The 22,269-nt window shown below is 43.4% G+C and overlaps 3 long non-coding RNA genes across 3 annotated transcripts in view; 2 read left to right on the top strand and 1 right to left on the bottom strand.

Moving 5' to 3' along the window:
• The first annotated feature begins 392 nt into the window (after nucleotides 1–392).
• Nucleotides 393–2,108, top strand: LOC147156389 (uncharacterized). Its single transcript, XR_015091624.1, has 3 exons — nucleotides 393–456; nucleotides 1,372–1,433; nucleotides 2,055–2,108. It is a non-coding gene; the product is annotated as an uncharacterized LOC147156389 (long non-coding RNA).
• Nucleotides 2,109–9,883: 7,775 nt separating this feature from the next.
• LOC147156388 (uncharacterized) lies at nucleotides 9,884–15,456 on the bottom strand. Its single transcript, XR_015091497.1, has 4 exons — nucleotides 15,306–15,456; nucleotides 14,440–14,531; nucleotides 14,223–14,378; nucleotides 9,884–14,110 (listed from the first exon to the last, which is right to left on the bottom strand). It is a non-coding gene; the product is annotated as an uncharacterized LOC147156388 (long non-coding RNA).
• Nucleotides 15,050–22,269, top strand: part of LOC147156387 (uncharacterized) — a 63,523-nt gene continuing 56,303 nt past the window's right edge. The window contains exon 1 of the long non-coding RNA XR_015091498.1: nucleotides 15,050–15,438. This is a non-coding gene — a long non-coding RNA (uncharacterized LOC147156387). The remainder of the gene's footprint in view (nucleotides 15,439–22,269) is intronic.

Here is a 22,269-nt window from a genome sequence, read left to right as displayed (position 1 = left end):
TACTAAAATTAAAAATGTGTTCACATCTCATCTATATTCTTGACATTTAAGGGCAATAATTTTTTTTTAATGGTCATTAAATTGTCAAAGAAGATTACTAGCTACTAAGTAGGCTCATTTATTTTATTTTTATTTATATTAAGTCAGAAACAAAGTTTCTCAGAAGATATTCGATTTCTCTGTTGAATTATAATTTGCATTTAATGTTATTGCTTGTTATTCATCTGAGCCAGAGTTTATCAAGAAGCAAGTACAAAATTGGACACATCACCAGTCACTCACAGAGAATATTCATGTCATTATGAATATCTAATTAATTGTGTTTATTCATGTAGTACCAGATACTACATATCCCAGAATGCATCGCGCGGCCCGCCTCACTAATGGCAGCTGTGCCTGTGACTGACTGGCGCTATTTTGCGTTCACCTGGATACCGAGAAGTCGAGTCGCTAAAGGTAAATTTCATAACATGAAGAGTGTACTTTTCAAAACACCTAGCCTATTTGTTAACTATCTAAACATTAGCTCAGGCAAGCTAGTTCAATGTGAAACGTCATGAGATGCTCATGCTATGCAAGGTAGCTAATTGTTTCGACAAAATGGCGGTCTTGTACAGTATGTGGCAAATGTCAACTTTTGTTGTTGTTGTTGTTGCTGCTGCGGTTTCATTAAGTAGCTATTAGGTTAAGCATGAAAACTGATATTACACTGCCTAAAGTCTGGAAACATTTTTAAGAAATGACATTTCAACATTAATGAAATACAATTTTGGGGGAAAAAATGCCTTCAATATGATTTCCAAAGGTTAGTGCGCTTTGCAGGATTCAAGTGAGCTTGACGCAATAACTCCACATTGCTGTCAATTCTATTGTGCCCAGTAATGTGACAGGTGGTGAGCATGTCTGCCTCACAGTTCTGAGATTCTAGGTTTGAATCTCAGCTTCCTGCGTGGATTTTTCCAGTTACCTCGGCTTCCTCCCATCCATTCTATAAAACAAAGACTTGTTTTGAATAATGTTGTCATTTTCTTTTTCTGTAAGCAACGATTGAAATTAATTTGTAAAAAAATATATATATTTTAAGGCTATATTGCCCAACCCTAGTCTAAATTATTCATTAAGAAGCTTCATTTTGACTATTTAGATGGAAATATTATCACGTGTGAATAATGAAAGATATTGCCAGGGAGAAAAAGAAAGATACAAACTACAGTTACTGAAATAAATATAATAGCTAAATGTTTACGAGCATCATCTTCCAATCTTAATCACATCCCAACCCCGAAATGAATACATAAAAATAAAAATCCTAACATGATTCCTTTACATTCATGTACTAATTACAAGCTTCTCTCATGTTGGCTCCTGCAGAACCCTCCGGAATAATGCGGATGAGCGCCAGCATGGGTTGCCTTTCCAGCCAATCACGCCGGGTATGTGCACCGGCTCGTTACAACATGCCGCCTGCTCGCAAAGTGAATTCCGTTTGAAGGAGCTTTCATGTGGTTGGCGTTGGCGATGAAAGTGGAGGAAGGCGCTGTCATACATGAATGACGTGCACGAGGGATGAAGTGAACCGCTCAAGCTCGTTAGTCCAGACTTCTCTCACTTTATTTGGCGTCAGCACATCCAAAGCGGCTTGAATTATTAGATTTTTTTTTTTTTTTTTTTACAAATGTTTGAATTTGTGCGCTACATTTGCATTTTAATCCATCTTTTCCCCACACAAAGATGTCGTTTTCTGATAGCATAATCTAATGTATTTTACATGACTCATTTAATGAGATGTGAAGATCAAGCTAGCTGGCTTTTGATGTTAGCTGCTAGCAGGCTAATGGTGCACGTAGCAGTGTTTTTCCCCACCTGCCGATGCCGCCCGATGAATAATGAACGAGCCCAGCAGCAGTGTGGCTCAATGAAGGAACACTTAACCCTTGGTGTCATGTAAGCCGGCAGAGGAAGAGATCAATCCTTGTCGGGTTAATGGAGGCCATGTAAACATTGTTGCTGATGGACCCTCCCTCGCTCAGTCACTTGTTTTGCTTCCTTCGCAGTCCGCACCAGGATGATCATACAAACGGAGACCAACACCAGACTGGTGCATTCAGGTACCACTCTCACAATTACATTCGTTGAAAAGGTCCCCCGTGTAGATAGATGAATCATCAGCTTTTTTGACAGTTACAGGTGAATTCTCGCAAAATCGGGGTACACGTCTTTTGTCAACATTCGTCACGGCCCTGTCATGTCATTTGCGTTTCAACGCGTCCCTTGTGAAGTTGAGTTGTGAAAACGCGATCCGCCCGAAGTATCTTTTTTCTTCTTGTGTGATTTTTTTTTTGTATTTATTTTTCCTGACGTCGAAACAACATCCACATTCGTCCTCCAGCGTGTGCGGGTTACTGCTAATATTCTAATAAGCGTCGGGATTAGTCAATTGTCTTTAAAACATCCAGAGGCCGCCTCGTTGTCTGGTTTCCGCGCGGAGTGATGCATCACTGTACTCATTAGTCCCCAACTATAATTGATGAATAACAAGTCGCTCGCTTCGCCTTAACGAGCGTGCAGATTGTAATTAAGTGCAAATCCTGCGCCCTCCCACGCGGCGTTTGTCTCAATAACATCTCATACGCGGAGTCACAAAAAGTACAGCCTGCAGTCGACTCGACTCACTTTACAAGCAGCAGATAGTGAACAATTTTTTATTGCCAACCCCGCAGTTGAAGTTGACTGTGAAAACAGTCCTTGTTTGAATACTCAACAATAGCGAATACCACATGCATTTTCTTAAACGCAATGACAGAAAAAGTTGTGAACAAACCCTTTCTTTCTGACGCAGATGATGATTCACCGACGTATCAAACTGCAATATGGTGCCACCTACTGCAAAGGAGGACTTAATCGATGCCAGATTTTGAAGTATCTGTGTCTGGTATCGACAGCCTCCACAACACCCGAAAACCCCCGTCCATCAGGTAGGACATTTTGTTTTATTTACCGCCACTTCCTTGTTGGTCAGTCAAGCCGCTTCTTTGATTGGCTACGTTTGGTTTACGACCTAATGATTAGGGATAGACTGATTATCGGCATTATCTTTTTTTTTTTTTTTTTTTATCTGACAGCCGATAATAGATCCATTTAAAACTGTGTTGACCTCAGGGAACTATTTATTGAAATTTTCAATTAACTTTATGAGAGATGCTGCTGACCCTAGGAACTCTCTGCATCTTTTGTTTTTGTTTGAAAGTCAAACAAAGATACATGAAAGTTGAACATTTCAGTTATTTGAAATTTTTGTGAAAAATATTTACTGTACAAAACTATAGGGATCTGTGATATTTACTTGTTTAAGTTTTCATTTAGTTTTTAAGACATACTTATGACCCTGGGAGCTCCCTGAAGTTTTTGTTAGATGACAATTGGCTAAAAAAATTAAAATAAAAAAATCGACGTTTTGCTAATTTGAACAACAAAGAGTTGGAATTTGTATTTATTTGTTTATTTTTTTACACCAATATTATTCCCTTCTACTGAAATTGAATATCGGCTCCAAATATCAGTTATCCTTGACGAGTGATAATCAGTATCGGCCTTGAAAAAAATCGGTCCATCTCTACTAATGATGAATGTTGGATTTCGGATAATGACGTGCCTAATGAAGTGGCTGAGTGCTAATCATGGGAACAACCAATTAGGACCATGCAGCTGTATCCATCCATGTGCGGGTCTTGAGCACGAGCGAGCCTGATGGTGGCGTCGCTCGTCCTCATCGCGAGCGGACCAAAGATGAGAATAATCATATATGAGAATATTTCCCGGGATTATTTGCTGATGTCTTTATTGCTGGGAGCAACAATGGACCGCGACAGCCGCTAATCCAGGCGCGCCACATCGGGCCTGATTTTCCATCTTTCTCCGAGCTTTACGGTGTTTACGCACGCCGATGCAAAGCGAGAGAAGCGCCCGCCAAACTCCCACAATTCAACGAGCCGTCTTGGCTCTTGTTGTTGCGCCAAGAAATCATTTCCTGATATTTTTCTTTCCCCCTGCCAGAAGATTGCGGCCCAGCTCGCCGTTTCCGTGGCAACGTTGTTTGTATTGGACACAATGCCCGGTTCCTATTTGTCTTGATGCCCGCCTCGTTTTTTCCTTAATGCGCACATATTTGCACATTTACCTATCCTAGCCATCCGTCATACATGGAAAGGAGCAATATGGGCAAAAATCAAAATCTCAGTTGTTTTTTTTCAGATTTATTATTTGAACCAGTTAATCTGCTATTGCCTGTAGAAAAAGCGAATGACGATTACATTCCCAATGTTTTTTTAAGGGCATTACCAGCAACGTAAACAGAAATAGTAGAAATAAAACAGCATTTCTTTACATACAATTCAGAATTCCTCTTGTAAAAATGAAGACATTGATCCTGAACTGATTCATTGCCAGCCGTTTGCAAATCAGAGGTCCCCGTTACACTTACGTTACACCATTTTGACTCAAAACCTGCAGCATAATGTGTTCTGTGGAAAAAGCACGGAACCAACCCAATAGAAAAAATGTTTGTTGCTATCTTTTTCTATTCTTTACTCATCATCAGCAGAACATGCTTTGGTTTGACCAAAAACACCTGTTTTTGACCCAAAAGCAGAGGAAACGAGCTTTTTTGTGAAAATGAATATGCCAAGCGGGAAAACGTTGTCTTGTTTTTGTTATTTTATGTTTTGAGTGCTTTTGATTGCAAAATAAATTATTTGCCGATTCACCCTCTAATATTTATCTTCAATCAATTCCAAATCAATGTAATGCTGCCATCTACAGGGATTTGTTTGTCATTACAGTTGTCTGCCGACCTGAATTTCATAGTCAAGCTGGGTGAGACCTTATCCCTGTTGAAAAACGAATATATCTGTCAATGGCAGTAAAAGATTGGAATCCAAGTAGTGAATATATGCATTTCCACGGCAGTGATTTATTTAAAAAAGAAAGAAAAGAAAACAAGAATCCCGAATTGATCAATAACGTGAACTGCTCCACCGCATCAAATCAAACAGCAAATGAACTTCTGTCTCGCTATGAGGCACTTTGTGCGGCCTCACGTCCTTCATGGGCAAATGTCGGTCATGTACATACCCAGATGAGGAACATCTGGCACCCGCTCTCAACATCCGCGCATTAACAGGTAGCAGCAATCGCATACTCCTCTTCAATTTGGACTTCCTTCCTTTCTTGCATGAATACATGCGCGCTCTACTTTTAAGAGTTGCTGACTGAAATTAAATGAAATATTCATGTTGGTCAACACGTGACTTCCAGTCGCCGCCCCCGCTCCTTTGGACCTTTGACCCATTGCGCCCCTCTAATTTGTCCGCAGAGGTACTTTGACTTATACTTGTGAATAATGAATGAGCGGGGAGATCATGCGGTCCGCCTCTCTGCTTCCTCCCCCGCGCCACGGGACGTCCACTTAAACTTGCCGACGGGAACGGACAATCGCCGACAAATTACAACTGACCTTCGCGCAACAAACTCAACTGCAACAAAAAATGTGAACCCTTGTCCTTATTGGGGAAAAGTTTGAAGGCTGTTCTGTAAAGGAGGAAAAGGGTGACGAAAAGAGCATTTTTCATCTTGTCGGTTTGAAATCTGCCATCACGCCTCATCCTTTGCAAATGACTGCAGGATGGAACTTGGGAGCGGCTGATGGCTTTTTGAGAGGCGGTTGTCAATGATAGACCGCACGAGCGCCGACTTTCAAGCATCCAATTCCGGTGGCAGAAAAGACTCTCCGGAACGCTTCGCTCTTTATACAAATATACAGCGGTGCCTTGAGATTCGTTCCATGACTCAAAACTTGCAAGTGGAAAGGCCATTAATCCGTTCCAGTTTCACCGAAAATTATTCTTTATTAAACGTATAGTAATTAAATAAAATGTAACAAATTCAACAATTTGTGCATCAAAATTTACTCATTGCGACTCCTTCTGACATGCGCAAGTTGGCCACCGGGGGCACTATGATACAGTCATGCAGACTGTAAACATAAAAGATTACAACTACAGGACTTGAGTCAGTACACTGCAGTCAAATTAGTCGTTTTTCCGCAGAGGATAAAGAATATATACCCGTTTGTATTAAATATCTGTTGAAGCTTTTTTGCAAAGTTATGCAGTTGTTTTATTTACACAGATTTTTTTTTTGTCAGTAAACGTCAACTTTTATTATTTTAACTCATTTGCTCCCAAAAACTTACAAATATGTTATATTTTAAATGTTTTAAGTGTCCCAAAGACGTATTTATACTTTTTTTTAAATATATTTTTTTAATGCTGGAGCATACTGTAGGCTTTGATGCAATGCTTGAAGCAATGGTAGGTATTACAAAAACCGCCAGCGGGTGGCAGCAGAGTAAAAGAGATCAACCAGGGCCGTGTTGCAACAAGCTCTTACCCCCACTGTTTTAAACAGATTTGATGAAACTTGCTGCAAAACGGGAACAGATAGAAATATACTTTTTTTTCCCGATTAAAGAAGCGACTCTAATCTTTCTTTTGGTAGGTTCCGTGTTTTTATAGCAATAGAACAGAATATTCTGTGTACCTTGCAAAATCAGTCAAAATTCAGTCAAACAGCCGGGAGCGAAGGGGGTTGCTTCAGTGAAAATGGCTGAAAGTGAATGTGTGATGGTGGTGTTTGCATTCAGTATGTTTTTTTTCTTTGCATTTTGAACCATGCACTTGTTTAAATTAAATCGTATTTACCTTTCTTGAAATGCTGGAATGAGGCGGCTTACTGTTTGTGCCGTTTCACATCTAACGAAAAGGAAATCTGAGCTTTGCGTCCGACTGCAGCTGCCGCACTTCGTCTCTCCCTCGCAGAGCCTCGAAAGCCAAAAGCTTTTTGAATATGAATGCGGCAGCCGCAGTGAGCGCAGGCCCCGATGTTAATGGTTCCAATTAGCTCTGAGTTTGTTTGCTTTTACGGCACGTCCAGGGTTCCCTCCACCGCCCCACCCAATGCAAACAAGTGAGAGCTAATCTGACAAATGGCTGATAGTGGAGAGTCCGGCCCCCTGAATAATGCATCCCTCCGATTTGTGGCTCCGCCGGTGCAGCTTCCCAATCTCGCCTTGATTAAGTTGATTTGGAGCTAACGTGGCTGACATGTCAAAGGTTTACGCAGTCTCTATCGACGGCAGAGATGCGAAACCCGCTGTTCGCCTGGGGGGGGGGGGGATTAGTTGCAGATTTAATTAGCTTTATTTCACTCTGCTGAAATGCTACATTAATGAGATCAGTGGATCCCAACTTTTATTGTGCCAAGGCGCATATTTGAAATTGTCAGAGATGGCAAAAAACAAAAAAAAAAGGCCATATACTTAAATACAGATGACATCGTTAACATTTACATGGGAAATCTTGGCCTGCTCAGTTGCATCTTCTGCCATCTCGTGAAAGGATATTTCATTGTTCTGCCTGAGCGTGATTCTTTTTCATTGTCAAGTGATCAATACCGCAAAAAGAACTTTGGCTCTCATTCAGCGTCAGTTCTTCGGAACACTTGTTGATCGCCTTTTTATCGAAGCTTACGGCATGTGCAAATAAATCCTGTAAACTGCGCGCACCTGCGGTCCCGCATCTTTTAACTGTGCCGCTCCATCCACTTGAAAACTCTCAACTCGACCTCATGTCCTGTAAGAGGCAACTTTGAAGAAATCCCAGTGATTGGGACTCCGACCTAATAAAAAGGGGTCTGGGTGATGATTTCAAGCAAGAGTCCGTCTTTCTTCCGAGATGAACATCAGTGTAGAATCCGTCGATGATAACACTTGATTGGGAACGGCTCATCTTTTCTGTCACGCTCGCGTCCTATTGTGCCCCGGCCTCATCATCCCAGCAGGACATTTGCATTTCGGGCTCATTTCCATCAGATCCATTTCCCCTCATCAAAAGGAGAGACACTTTGACGTCTCAAATCTTATTACAGGCGCTGCTCAGTGGCCCCGCAGACTGATTTGCCCTGCTTTGGGAAACGGCAACGGGGGGGGGGGGGGGGGGGGTGATGAGGGCCGCAAATCTCTGCTGATGGATGCGCAAAGTCTGAAGTCTCCAGTTAACAGCGGCGAGTGGCGGGCTGCGACACATTATCAACACTCAGCAGCGGCGTGAATCACAACGCGGCGGTGGTACGCCGGCCTGCTCATCCATCAGCAATCCGAGCGGGGGAAATTCGAGGCGAATAATGGCGGCCTCCAATTTGGCCCCTCGCCATCTCGCCGCGTGCGGATAAATGGGTAAGAAGCCGCCATTTGTCTTGAGTGAAGAAGACACTTTTCGTGAGAATCCTCCTGGGTCGGCAGCACCTCAGCCACATGTCGTTGGGATCACAACACAGCGGGGAAAGGTCGGCACAGCGGGAAGAAAACAGCATCGATGTTCATCCGAAATGAAAAGAGCCATTTAGCAAACCGACATTATTTTCTAAAGAGGGCCACATTAATAGAGTTTGGTCGACATTTTTTTGTCAGAAGACGCTCACCACACCTCAAGTGTGGCTTCTCACAAGTATCCAACTGATTTCGCTGCATAAATTGAGCAAGCTTGGCGAGGAACCATGGAAAAGCAACACGCAAAGTGTGCATGTGTTGCGCATGTATGCTTGCTGTGTTCGCATCCACCCACTCAATACGCCGGGAGGCAAGCTGGGCTTTTGGCAGCCCTTGTCAGTTTGATTAGAATAAATTGAATTCAAAAACAAACAAAAACAAACTTTTTTTTTTTTTTTTTTATCACCTTCATATGTGTTATGTGTGTCCGTCGATTAGAATCCCAATGAAGCTAAACGGCATCATTTGTTGATTACAGGCAACATTGTTTCATTCCTGAAGAGACTGCAATACATTTTAGCAACTAAATCCCCTCCCGACACATACGTATGAATCTCACGCACGCAAAAGCGCGCTGAAAAACAGCGACTTCTCGTGCTAATTCGCCGATTAGAGCGGCGGACAAGCTGATAAATACCTGAAAGCGATATTCAAGGCGTAGGATAATAAAAGTGATACTACTAAGCCAAACATTGCATCACAACATAGCCACGACACAACAAAGCGTTGTTGTATGAGCAATTAAAGCCAATAATTACACTGGGTAACAATTTGAAGAAGAAGAAAAATCTATTGACCATACTGTAAGTGGCAAATCCAGGTCCACAAAGTATAAACCCTGCCACAGTTTGGCTTTAGCCTCTGATGCTAGCTGGCTATTTCCCTAAAAAGGTAAACAAGCACCATGGTAGCTAGCTTGGGAGCTAGCTAGCAAGCTAGCTAGCACCTGAGGCTAAAGCCAAACTGGCAGGGTTTTTACTTTCTGGAACTGGATTTGCCACCTCTGCTGTTGACTTAAAAAATATAAATAAAATCCTGATTAAAGCTAAAATTGACATGTTGATTCCAAAATTGCAGTTTTTTCCCCCTAGTGTGGGCTTTTCTCTTACTCATCATGGGCAAATCATTCTAATTTTGACTTCATTTTATGCTATTTTTGTTTTTTGTTTTAAAAGCTTGTAGCTATTCCATCTTAGTGTTTTATTCAATACATACACATGTATTTATTTATTTATTTAAGGAAAAAGGGATCCTATATGATATAGAGATGACTTTTGGGTTCCGCACCCAAAAATGTATTACCCCTGTGATAACAGATACTCCAGTAGATGAACATTTTCAGTTTGCTGAAGCTAAGGCAGAAACGATGATTAGCTATGAGGAGGTTTCCAATGTGACATTTATTTTCAAGCAGACTTTTATGTTGACAACATCCAATGCGTCCATGCGAAAAAAAATGGCGAAAGCGCTCGCCTCTGCATGGACCTCCAGTGGTGACCATGAATAATTAGTCAGCAGCCGTCTGTCTCCGGTGCGCCGTAGACGCCACCATTGCATGTGAGCGTAGAAGGGGGTGGGTGTGTGTGTGTGTGTGTGTGTGTGTGGGTGTCTCTTAAGATGGTCGAGCATAAATTGTGTTGAATGGAAAAAAAAAAAAAAAGTGAGGAGATTTACCGTGAATTTGCGGCAGACAGGGGCCACGCCGTAAATATGGAAGTTGATTTTAATTACCACATGATGGTGGCAAAGCACTACTTTTGTCTAAAAGAAGTGCCTCAACTCACTTCAGATTGTTTCAAACGTCACAAATTGGCACCACAGCATATTTTTGTTACTTTAGTATCAGTACAAACATTGTATAAAAAAAGAAATAATAAATGAATAATGCCAATGTAATTTGCTCTTTCTGTCAGCAATAGTAAAAATATATTTTTTTTAAGAAAAAAATGATTTTCCATTTAACGCCACATGCAACCCTACACTACGAAGCGACTAAACTCAAAACTCCAAAAGCAGAAAAACTTCCAAGAAATCAAAGCGGTAGTCCACCCTCTCTCCCTCTCTCTGGAGAACACAATTCGACAATTTCTTAATAAAGGCCGTCTTGCTGTCTTTTAATATCTCTTCTGTCATGACTCCGCTGAGAACAATGTCAAGAAAGCCTCGCACAAGTCTGCTCGTATCGCACCTGACCCTTGACACGCATGCCGAGCTGGCTTTTATTAGCTGCAGTGTGTTATATCGCTCCTTAATAACATCAGAGATAACGCGAGTGTTCAGAAGGCACACCTGTGCGCTCACTCCATGAAGTGGGGCGGGGTCACCAATAATGGGGCGGCTAAAGCTAGCCACACGCCGAGTTGTTCCACACGAAAAGTGATTTAATTTTCGATCAGGGAAATTCTCGCAGAAATTTGCGGGGCTGATTATGGAAAAAAAAATAACCACGGTTATTTTGATTGATATTGAAATCACAATTAATGAAGATTAATTATTGATTTCAAAAAGTAGTATTCATTCATATAGTAAAATTACACTAAGTGTAAACTGAAAGATAAATCTGAATTAGTAATAAAGTAAAATAATATATTAATTCATTCACTCGCACCCTTTTTCATTGAAGCAACCCCCTTCGCTCGCGGCTGTTTTACTGGACTTTAACTGATCTTGCAAGGCCCACAGAATATTGTTCTATTGCTCTAAAAACATGGATCCTACCAAAATAAATATTAGTCTTTTCTTTCATCGGGAAAAAAGTAAATTTCTATATGTTTCTGTTTTGCAGCAATTAGCATCATTCATCATCATTCACAAATCTGTTTAAAACAGTGGGCAAAAGAGCTTGTTGCAACATGGCCCTGGTTGATCTCTTATACTCTGCTGCCACCTGCTGGCCGTTTTTGTAATAACTACCATTGCTTCAAGCATTCCTTTGCAGAGGCTGCATCAAAGCCTTTTCTGTATGTTCTAGCAAAAAAAACAACAACAACATATAAATACGTCTTTTGGAACATGGTAATATTTAAAATAGAACATATTCATATGTTTTTGGGAACAAAAATTAGTTAATACTTTTAATAGCATTCCCAATGTTTTCCAAAAATGCACTTTGGTATTTCTGTTAGGTCGTGAGGTAACGCTAGCTGACATGGCGACGCGTATTCAAAAGACAATTCCAAAAAGACATTAGTAAAATAATACTGATAGTCAATGCTGAAGAATTGGAGCTAAGCTTGTGTAATCAACTCACGTAAACACCTTGAATGGAATGTTTAAATCACGCTTTCAATGTGTACAACAAATGCCACTCAGAGTTGAACAAAGAGAAACTTGTTTAAAACAACCAAACAGCAATGCCTGAAGAATTGCCCCCTGCTAGCTTAATGCTAACATAGTTAACAACTGTCATTGCAACTCTGATATTTGAATATACACAATTTTCATATCAAACGACTTAATAATGACAAAGCAGTCTCGTTTGGACAAATAATCAAATCTGATGTGCGGACTGCCGTATCCTTTTATTTGACATAGTTGCTAACACAGCATCACTAATAATTGAAGCAACAGCAAATGACACGAGAATAAATGGGTGACATTAAGATGGCAGCTGACTGATTGTCGGCAATCTACAAAATGGAGTGGCCGAGCATTGGAAGTGCGTCTCGCGTATGCATTATTCAAAGAGTCAAGTGTGTAACATGTTCCGTATGAAGTGCTCTAAAACCGAATAGTAACACAAACTGTGCAGCCAACATTAGAGACACCAAGCGCTTAGCCTCGTTTATACGGCACATTTCATTGTGCTTCGCAGAGGAGCAAGCGTGCTTTTAAATTATGCACACGTTCCAGAAACTATCTATTTTTAAAGCCCACAACAGGAAAAAAAAAAAAAAGATTGCTAACGAGAGCTTATACGTCCTCCGCCAAGGCTTTAACGTTTATCATAAGTGAACATCTGTGATTTTAAACATAACGAGATATTTTAACCGGATGTGTTGATTTTCCAACAAGTGTCAATTGGGGTTCGAAAATGCTGCCAACCTGGTTGCCATCTATCTGAAACAAAGCAGTGTATATATATATTTTTTTAGGATTCACGCATTGTTTTTAATGGCTTCACATTATCGTATGAATTCTTACCAGAAAGCGAACCCGTACCCATCATTACAAAATATATCCAGGTTATATAATGAACCAAAAAAACAACAACAACAATTAACTGATAATAACTGTGCAGTGTGCCCATATTCAAGTAGGCCACATTTCAAAGCGATGCAAGTCTTCCGACAAATTCGAGCGCGCCCACGTCCAATCGTTTTGCCGACAGCTGCGCCGCAAACGACCTGACTGTGGCTCTCAACCCCGGGTCCGTATTTCTCTGCACTCTAGCGAGATTTACATAGCGCGGTTATTATCCATCTGGCCGTCCCGGCGACTCATCCAACCGTCCTCCAGGCCAGATGTCCTTTTCCACCCAAGCGGCCCCGGCCGGCCTCGCGGGCACGTTAACGCCGTACGGCAAGATCCAAATGGATGAATGACACACGAGACTTGTGCTCTGTAAAGCTGCTCGCTAAAGTAAATGTTGTACCCGAGATCAGCGTTTGATCCCGATCGTCGCGGAGAAACCGACAGTTACCAATGATGACACGCGCGCGCGCGCCGACGTGTCCGTCTTTTTCTGGACATTGTGTCCGATTTAGAAGCGAGAGGAAAAAAGCTCCGCCGGCGAGGCGGCCAATTACCAGTAAGGCTCCCCGCCGCGTGTCTGCCGCATTATCGACGCTCACACCGGGGTCACGCTGAGTGCGAGGCCCGGAGGCTGACGGCTGCTTATGCAAGCGTGGGTCATCAATGCTCCTCGCACCTGATCTCACGGCGCACTGATGTGCTGCGCCGCAGTGGTCGGCAATCACTGATCTACTGTAAGTTGCGCCAATGAATATTTCTGTCTTTCCACAAATAACTCAAATGTCACTTGGACCGCCGGAAAAATCTTTCTGCCTGAAGAAAAATCAGCATCAGGATCAACTTGATAGCGGTTGGCACATCTGCCTCACAGTGGTGCGTTTTGGGTTCAAATCTCTGCTCTGGCCTTACTGTATGGAGTTTGCATGTTCTTATTGTGCTTTTGTGGTTTTTCTCCAGGCATTCCGTCTTCCGCCCACATTCCCAAAATGTGAGTTTGTGTTCATTCCATTGTTTGTGTTCATATATCTGTTGTTAAAATGGTAACAAGATCGCTACGGATGCTAATTGTTAACCCCTTGTATGTTAGCATTCGGGTAGCGGACACTGCTTGTAATACTTTGATTTCAATGTAATCTTTCTCCTCGGAATGCTTTTGCAAAAAAAAAAAAAAGACAGACAAGTTCAGCAAGACCTATTCATAACCTGTATCGATTAGAAAAAAAAGCGTTTGATAAGGTTTGGTACAAAGAGCTTCTCAAGATGCTAAAAGATACTTGATTAGATGCAGCGGCAGAAGCAGCAATCCACCTTCCAGACAAAACGTTACCCGACTGGAACAGAATTTTACGAGGAGTCAGATAAGGATGTGGAATGTCTCCAGACTTGTTCAATTTCTACGTCTTGAGGACACCCGCGAAGATATGGTCGCCAATGGGAACGCAAACGAACAATATCTGATACACAGATGAAGGTGTCCAAGGTGTCTTTGAAACTGCAGAAGCTTCTGGCGAAACGCAAGGGATTGAGCCTCAACTGCAAAGAGACAACGTTTATGTTTATGTTTATTTTGAGTTGTCACCGGAACCCGAATTTATCCTGACCTCAGGCAACGAAAATTATGGAGCAAGTTTCTTCGTTTACTTACCTCGGAACCACAATGATGGCAGAAGCATTGGCAAGACAAAGATCAGAAGGAGATCAATCTTCTTAGATCCCAAAGCTGTCGATCACAACTAATCAAAGCATTTCTGGGGTCGGACCTGCTGTATGAAGCTGAAGCTTGGACTCTAAACCCGGAAACCTAAAGCAACATACAAGCCACAGAAATGCGGTTTTATCGACGAATACTGAGAATCTCTTACCTGTATGTCGATCACGTCACCAATGAGGAGGTCCTTCCGCGTCACGACACCGGGAGACAGCATTGAGAGGCGACAATGAAGTTCCTGGGACACTATATTTGAAAAGGAACATTTGGAACATTGAGCCTGAGCGGAAGGATCGCAGGAACTAGAGCGTGAGGTGGGCAAAGAAAAATCTTTTTGCAAAATTTCCAGCAATTCAGATCAATACTAGTTTTATGAGACGCTGTGCGAGACCAGAAAAATTAGCGTAAACGCATTAAATGTTAATAGTCTGTCCAAGCCCGAGAACACTTATTATTTTATTTTTTTACAGTAACCTTCATCTGAGAGTGGCTTGAAGCCTTTTTTTTCTTTCTTTTTTTTTTACGTCACGAAGAATTTCAAGTTTATGCTCGCAAGTCAAATACCAGTTTAAAACCTCTATATGTTTTTTTTTTTTTTTAAAGTGCAGAGAAGTTTTTACTGTTGTGCCAAATTATCAATATTTGTACCTGGGGGGCAGCCTATTGCTTATTTGGACTTTTCTACTTCAACACATTTCAGAGGTTGCACTTTGGAGTTTGAGGCTCCTGTAGAGGGCGCTAGATGGTTTTACTCAGCACACGCACATGCAGGAGGGCGGAGCCATCCAGCGCGTACACGAACCCCTCTGTGCCTCGGCGTGCCCCTCACTGGCGTCGTAGGCAAGCCAGCGAGCAAAGCGGGGCGACAAGCCGGAAAAGCAGAAAAGTCCAGTAGCCCACACGGGAGCTGTGTTTTTTTTTTTTTCTTCCCTTCCCTCCCCAAACCGCGTGGGCTCGAGGACGCGGACCGGACGGCGCCGAGCTGGGGGGAGGGCGGGCGCGCGCACACACGCAGCCTACCTACACTTGGACGTGGCGGAGCCCAGCAAGCACCCGCGACGACTTTGGGGGGCCCCCCCCCCTCTTCAGTACAGTGTCCGCCCGAGGGAGCGGAGGAGCACTCCCTCCCCGGCCGGCGTCCATGCAACGCGCGGTAAGTGGCGTGCGCGTGAACGAGCGCGTGAACGAGCGAGCGGCTTTGACAGATGAGTTGATCTCATCCCTCCTCCTCCCCCTCGGCCCCTAATGGCGCTTTTCTGGCGCTTTTCTGCCGCCTCACGCTTGAAGCTTAGGCGCTCGCACGCGCGCGGAGATCGATCCGGATCACTTTAGCGTAATGAAGCGCCGATGTCCCTCGATCGGTGTGATGAAATGTTATACTTAGTTCTGCATTACGCGCGGGCCGGGGGAGGGGGGGGGGGGGGTGCTCGCAATCGACTCGTATGTCAGTAATCGGGACAGCGCGACGCTTAACGCGCACTCGATACATCTTTATCCGTCATGCGAGCCCGCATTAGCGGCTTATCATCCGGCCACATATTGGGCCGTCTCAACATTCCTCCGCCGGAGGAGCCATCGGGGTGGTCAGCTGCACGGACAGAGCCACACGGAGCGCAGCAGGAAAACAGAACGGTGTGGCGCGCACTGCGCATGCGCGGGGACCACACACCCCTTTTAGCAGCTCATCTGCATGCTCTTGAAGTGGAGAAGAAATGTTTACATGTTGCCAACAGACAGGCACGAGGATAAATGTTACAGCATGTGCTGAGAGTGTTCATCGACAACTAGCCAATCGTTAGCTATGAGCTTCGTATATACACGTTCTGCCACTGAATTGATTATTAGCCTAGCATAAATCCTTCCAAATATGTGTTGTTAGTTTGCCGTCTGTACATTGAGGAACCCTGCGTGACCCGACCTGCTTTCTCTCTCCTCCCGCCCGGGCCTCCTTCAGGGGCCCCGCCTGACCTTCATCGCTCTTTCCCAGCAGCCAGCACCCCAGCAGGGCCTCTTGCTTTTTTCTCTCCTCTATGTGCCTTTATCCTTGGCTTCCTTTCCTTCTCTTTCTTACCACCCCCCCCCCCCCCCCCCCTCCATCCCCGCCAGGTCCCCCTCGCCGGGCCAACAGCGCTCCAACTTTCCGAAACATGGAGCCTTCTATTATATAACCTTGACTTCTCGCTCTGGTCGGCTCTAATGATGTCAGAGGTGTCTTGGAGAGGCAACAGGGCATGCTGGGAAAAAGTGGGACATGGCCTTTTGACTCCCTCACCTGCCGGACTCGGCGCTTAATCCGCCGTCGGTATTCGTCAGTAGGACCCTGTCAAGCTCATTGAGACGACGTTTTCTCATTTTCCAGTGTAGTGGTTCACATAGCTGCCATTGTTGACGCCGTTAAGACTCTGGATATTTTGTGCTATGCAAAGCTTGCATACGTCGACCTGTAAATCAGTTTGTAGGCCTTGTTTACAATTACATTTCCCCCAAGGAAATGGAGCATTGCTATTCTTTTAGCTCTGAACACCCTCACAAGTGGACGATGGATTGCTGAGTAGTTCACATGGCTGCCTTTGGTGACCTCATTTAGACGTACTGGATGTTCTTTAGCTTGTTTACAGCCAGTGTGACCTGACTTGACTGCTGCTCGTCCCATAGGAGCCAGGCAGGCCCTGAGCGCTTTCCCACATTGCCCGTGTGTGTGTGTGTGTGTGTGTGTGTGTGTGTTGTTTGCCCCCGCCTAATTAGATTATAGCACCCATATGCTTGCTGGTTTGTGGGCGGTTTCATAAGATCCATTCAGTGCGGGAGAACGAAGCCAACAGTGAAATGTCATCTGATCATCACGGGTGTGCGCGCCGCATCTGGGCTAAGAAATCGCTGTATCGCCACTGGTGGAAAGTAATAAAGTACTTTTGTTACTGTACTTACTGTATGGAGACTTTTCAGCTCTCTGTACTTGACTGTAGTTCAAACTTTTTTTTTTTCACTTTTACTCCCTACATTTCAAATAGATTGTCTATACTTTCCACTCCTTTAATTTGTCAAAAATAGAGTACTTTTTTTTTTTTTTACAGTCTGACATGACGTAAAAAAAAAGCCAAGTAGAGAGAGATAGTCAACTGCAGTAACTGCAAAAAAGGGACAGCAGCATAAAAGTACAGTGTATTTTTTTTCTTCAGTTTCTATCATTAGCTTTTTTATTTTTTATTTTACTAGTCACTTCACAATGTCAACAAAACTATGAGAACATGTTGTTTTGATAGCTTAAAAAGCTCTTATAAAACATGACATAAGTCATTTTTTTCCCCCTTTCCAAGTATGAGCACTATATAATTTAATAAAAGAGGGGAAACTATTTTGGTGTGCAAGGGAGGTTTTTTTCTTGCCATTGTATGTTTTGTACTTAGCATATTTCTGTCTGTACTTTTGAAACGTCACCTGTTTACAGGAATTGAGTCAGTACGTCCTCCTATTACTTTTTGTACATGAACTAGCCAAACCGCTAAGGGGAGAAATATGTTTTTACACGAGTATCTGTCCTTCCGATACTTTTGCCTCTTCTGACTATAGGCCGGGTCACGGGTGCATGTTTGCTAGCATGTTTTCCTTTGCGTGCGCCCTGGTGACAGCCACAGCCTGATCAAGTTTATTGACCGATTTCAATCGTTCGCCGCATCCTCTCGATGAGCCATGCCAACCGCACTTCTTTGACAATTCAGCCCACGCAGCTGGTTTCGCTTAGCCACATGAAATAGAATAGCATGTCTATCGCGAGTAGACCCACCAAATTAGTCTCAAGGAGCTATGCTCAAAAAAGACCATAAGGGATCTTCCATTTTGTTTTCTAAGCTTGGCCATTATAGGCTTGCTTGGCCATTTTCCAGGGGTCCTTTGGATATGTTTTTTTTTTTATTCAGCTCCTGGAAACCAATTTCACTGAACAACCTAAATTCATAAGAGTGTTTGTCATATGTACAGCCATAAAGTGTCAAGAAACCATGCCTGAAAACACATGGAGTCGGCCATTTTGCTGTGAAGTGGCCATTATAGACTATATTGGTGATTTGTGGGATTCCTTAGATTTTTTAGGGGAGAAAATTCAACCCCCAAAACACTGTGAAAATTGGTAGGCATATCTATCATGAGTAGAGCCTCCAAATGGTCCCAAGAATCCATGCCTGAAAAGACACAGGAAGTCTGTAATTTTGTTACGAAGCTGCCATGAAAGACTCATCATGGTCATTTCTGTCGTTCCTTAGATTTTTTTTTTTAGCTTCCGTTTCAGACCCACCACAAAGTTGTGCCCAAAAAAAGACGTTTTGCTCCAAAATGGCCACTATAGGCTCCTTTTGGTCACTTGTTGGGGTCCTTTGAATACAGTATTAAAAAATAAATAAATCAATTAGTGTTGTTCCGATACCGTTTTTTGGCTACCGATTCCGATACCCAGCTTTGCAGAATCGGCCGATGCCGATACCATACCCGATACCTAAGTCATTTTTTTTTTCTCAACATGAAAAAGCTGTCATTCAAGGGCCAATAGGATATCTTAGCTCGGCATGCAGTGAACATGTCACACATCAGTGAATGTCATGCATGAGCAAGACACAAGATGCTGCATCCAAAGTCCTATATTAGCGTCAGAATTATTGGTATCGGCCTGTTACTTGTTAGTACTCACCGATATCGATACCACTGTTTTAATGCAGTTTCGGGGGCCTCTGCCGATACCAGTATCGGTGTCGTTAGCAACATGAAGATTGGTAGGCCTGTCTATCATTATTAGATCCAACAAAAAGTCTCAAGAAACCATGTCTGAAAGAACACCGAGTCTGCCATTTTGCGTACATCCGAGTAGTACGCTACGTGTATTTCTCGTAATTTGCCACTTTATAAAGTCGCAATAAAGTGGCACATTTTCGAAATATTGCCCCCGCCCTCTAAAAAAACAAAAATTTGACGTGGCCCTAATGCGCCGTCGTAAAACTGTTAGTACCATTAAAAATAAATTAAAAAAATAAAAATAAAAAATCCACGTCGTTAAGCCATCCACTATGTTTGTCCTTGATTGTGGTGAAGAATGAGGTCAACTTGCGGCGTGTTGCGTTCTGGGGCCGCCGTCTGATAAGCACGGCCTCATGCAGCGCGAGACAAGAGGTTATCAGTCGACGCGTCCTGCCGGCCCGGGAGAGGCACGTTTTGTTATTTTATTGTCGCGTTGAGGCGTTTACCGCTGCTCCAACAAAACGGCCGCCGAGACGTAACGTTGGCGAGAGAGGCAGGCAGGTGCGCTTCCGCCGGCCGGAGCAGGCGGCTGAAGCGACGCTCTCGGCGTGGATCTCGAAGTGGAGTCGAGAGCTTGCTCCGGCGGTTCCCAGGATCGTAAATTTGTCACATGTCATAAACACTTGGCGTCGTGGCAAAGCGAGGAATCCCCTTCATGTGGGCAGAGATTCAAGTGGGATCAACAATTTGAGGCTCTGTCTAGCCCCCCCCCCCCCCCCCCCCCACTCCGAGGACTATAATAATGACACTTGAATTAATAGTTATATGTGGGTAACCCATCGACAATAATATGCTGAAATTATATACATGCATTTTGAATCATCGTATTTCCTGTCTGTGATGTCATTGATGACCTTTTCGGTTGCTCTTTTAAGCCCCTCAAAGCTTTTTTTCCCTTTCAATGAACATTTAAAGTGCAGACTCTCTTAGGGAGAGAAGGAGACCACTTCAGCATTCAATTATCTTCTAAATGCAGCTGAGATCCTCCACTTTATGGAAAATAACCTGAGTTGGCATGTCCATTGTGTCAAATTATCCACAAATTGTTGTCTTTTTTTTTTTTTTTATGCTAACGAGATTACAACTTTTGTGATAAGCATTAACTGCCATGATTGAGGCGCAAACCCGAGAAGCTTAGGGAGCCAATGTAGTGCCCCCAAGAACCCCCCACATGAGTAGCCAGCACGCCTGTAGCACATCGGGGTCGACACATTGTGATTTCCTAAGAATGCTGTGGAATTTTTTAATTGGCACAGATTTAAAGTGTTGCATATTGATATGTATGTTTACTAGTGATGTTCAATACCTTTTTTTTTTCTAGACCGATACCAATACGAGTATTCACTCACCAATACTGAATACCAATTTAGATAGATAAAATTAACACAATAACAAAACAATTGGGAACCAAGACCTCTCTGTCTATTGCCGCTTCCAAAAGGTCGGTGAACCCTGTGCTCGGGTGTTCAAAAATCCTTAAAGGAGTCTGAAATGAGATTTTCTCTTAATGATTGAATGAGCTAGGCCGTTGTGTCGCTGTGACCAGTCCTTGTTTGGCGTCTTCCTATCTATCTGCACTGTGGCGCACTTATCCAGTTAAGACCATCAGGTCACACATTTTCGTATGGGCTAAATTGACCCACCACCCCCATGTGGGTGGGCGGCCAAGACAGTATAAGAGTAGAGACCAGTTTGAATAGATAAGACCTTCTTCCGCATTCAGCGGAAAAGGCTCCACGCTGTCCACAGCTGTGTACTCGATCTTTCTGGCATCCAGTAAATAGTTCAACTGAGAATATGCAGTCTCCTGGTTGTCATTATTAGCATAGCGAGCATTCAAGATAAAATAACCTGGGGAAAGTTCCCATCTAATCTTTACAACTGGTGCCGAAACCCGGGTCTTAGAAATGTTGCAATGTTGTCTAATAGTCCAACCCGACCCGGCTGTTTACTGCACTGTACTGCAATATTTACCGTTCGTAAAGCCGTCAACTCATTCATCCTTCAGCTCACAAACAAAAGAAACAATAAGAAGTTAACGTTAATTGTTGAAGTGATAATTGCGATAAGTGATAGAATAACACAAAAAAAAACGGTTGGCTGCGCGCCCCACTTCTTGTCCTTTGAACACTCGTCTCCTTTTATTGCCAAAATAATTTGTTGCCGCCGCAATTACGCGGCGCCATCAAGACAGATAAGCAAGGTAATAATGCAGATTGCTTTTTCCCCCAATCATCCACTAATAAGAAAAGCAAAGCGCAGTAATTCCACGCGTCGGCGCTTGTGTGGCGTCACGCTCCATTGTCGGCTGAAAAGGGGAATTTGTTAAGCTGGGGGTGTGAAACAAGCAAATAATCCAAATAAATACAACTCTCCTTGCTGCCACTTTCTCCCCCGAGAGAGAGGGTGAAAAAAAGCAACGATAATTAAATCCCGATTTTGTGCGCGGAGCCGCCACCTCACAACAATTCCTTTGCTAATTAAGCCTTTCAGAGCCTCAAGACCGCACTTGGGAGAAATGTGGGTCATTTTGACAATAATTAACACTCAGCGTACCGCCATCATCTTTCATCTCCACCTGCTGGATTCGCCGTCTGGGTTCGCCTCGCCTCGCGCCGCCAACTTAACGGCAGGCTCGCCACTCACGCGCCACCCGTGTGGAGAGATTTGCTAATCTGGCAGCTGCTCGTATTTGTTGTTGTCACAACGCCGCCAAGGTGCTGTGCAAACTGAACGCTTAATTAAACGTGCCTTTTCTATACTGTGCGTGCAGGACTGTTGACTGTTGTGTACGGCATGACTAATGTTTCCTCTCCACACACCGTGAAACTTGATCACTGTAAAGCTGCACCCTGCCGGCGCCGGACTTTACCCCCGCAAGTTGTGTGTTGTCGTTTTCTTTGCATTATCTCGCTCAATCCAACCCCCCCCCCCCCATGCCGCCAGTATACCTGATTGCTGCTTTAGCAGCTCTTTTAAGTTGTCCTTTGAGCACCAACACACCCGACATGCTCATTTATTTTGTCCATTCACAAGGTTGAATGCAAGCTTGCGTGAAAATGAGCTGGCAAGTTCATTTCGACTTGTGAAGTACGAACACATTAAAGGCGTGTGTGGGGCTGTAGGGTTGATCGACTATTTAGTGAGTCTATTTATCGGCATTTGTTAGTTTTTTTTTTTTTTTTTGTGGGGTGGTTCA

This window comes from Leptonotus elevatus, chromosome 20 (genome assembly GCF_054856555.1).
Source record: "Leptonotus elevatus isolate MCC_2025b chromosome 20, RoL_Lele_1.0, whole genome shotgun sequence".
Classification (NCBI taxonomy): domain Eukaryota; kingdom Metazoa; phylum Chordata; class Actinopteri; order Syngnathiformes; family Syngnathidae; genus Leptonotus; species Leptonotus elevatus.
Note: the sequence above shows the minus strand (reverse complement) of the source record. Positions and strands in the feature narration are given on the sequence as shown.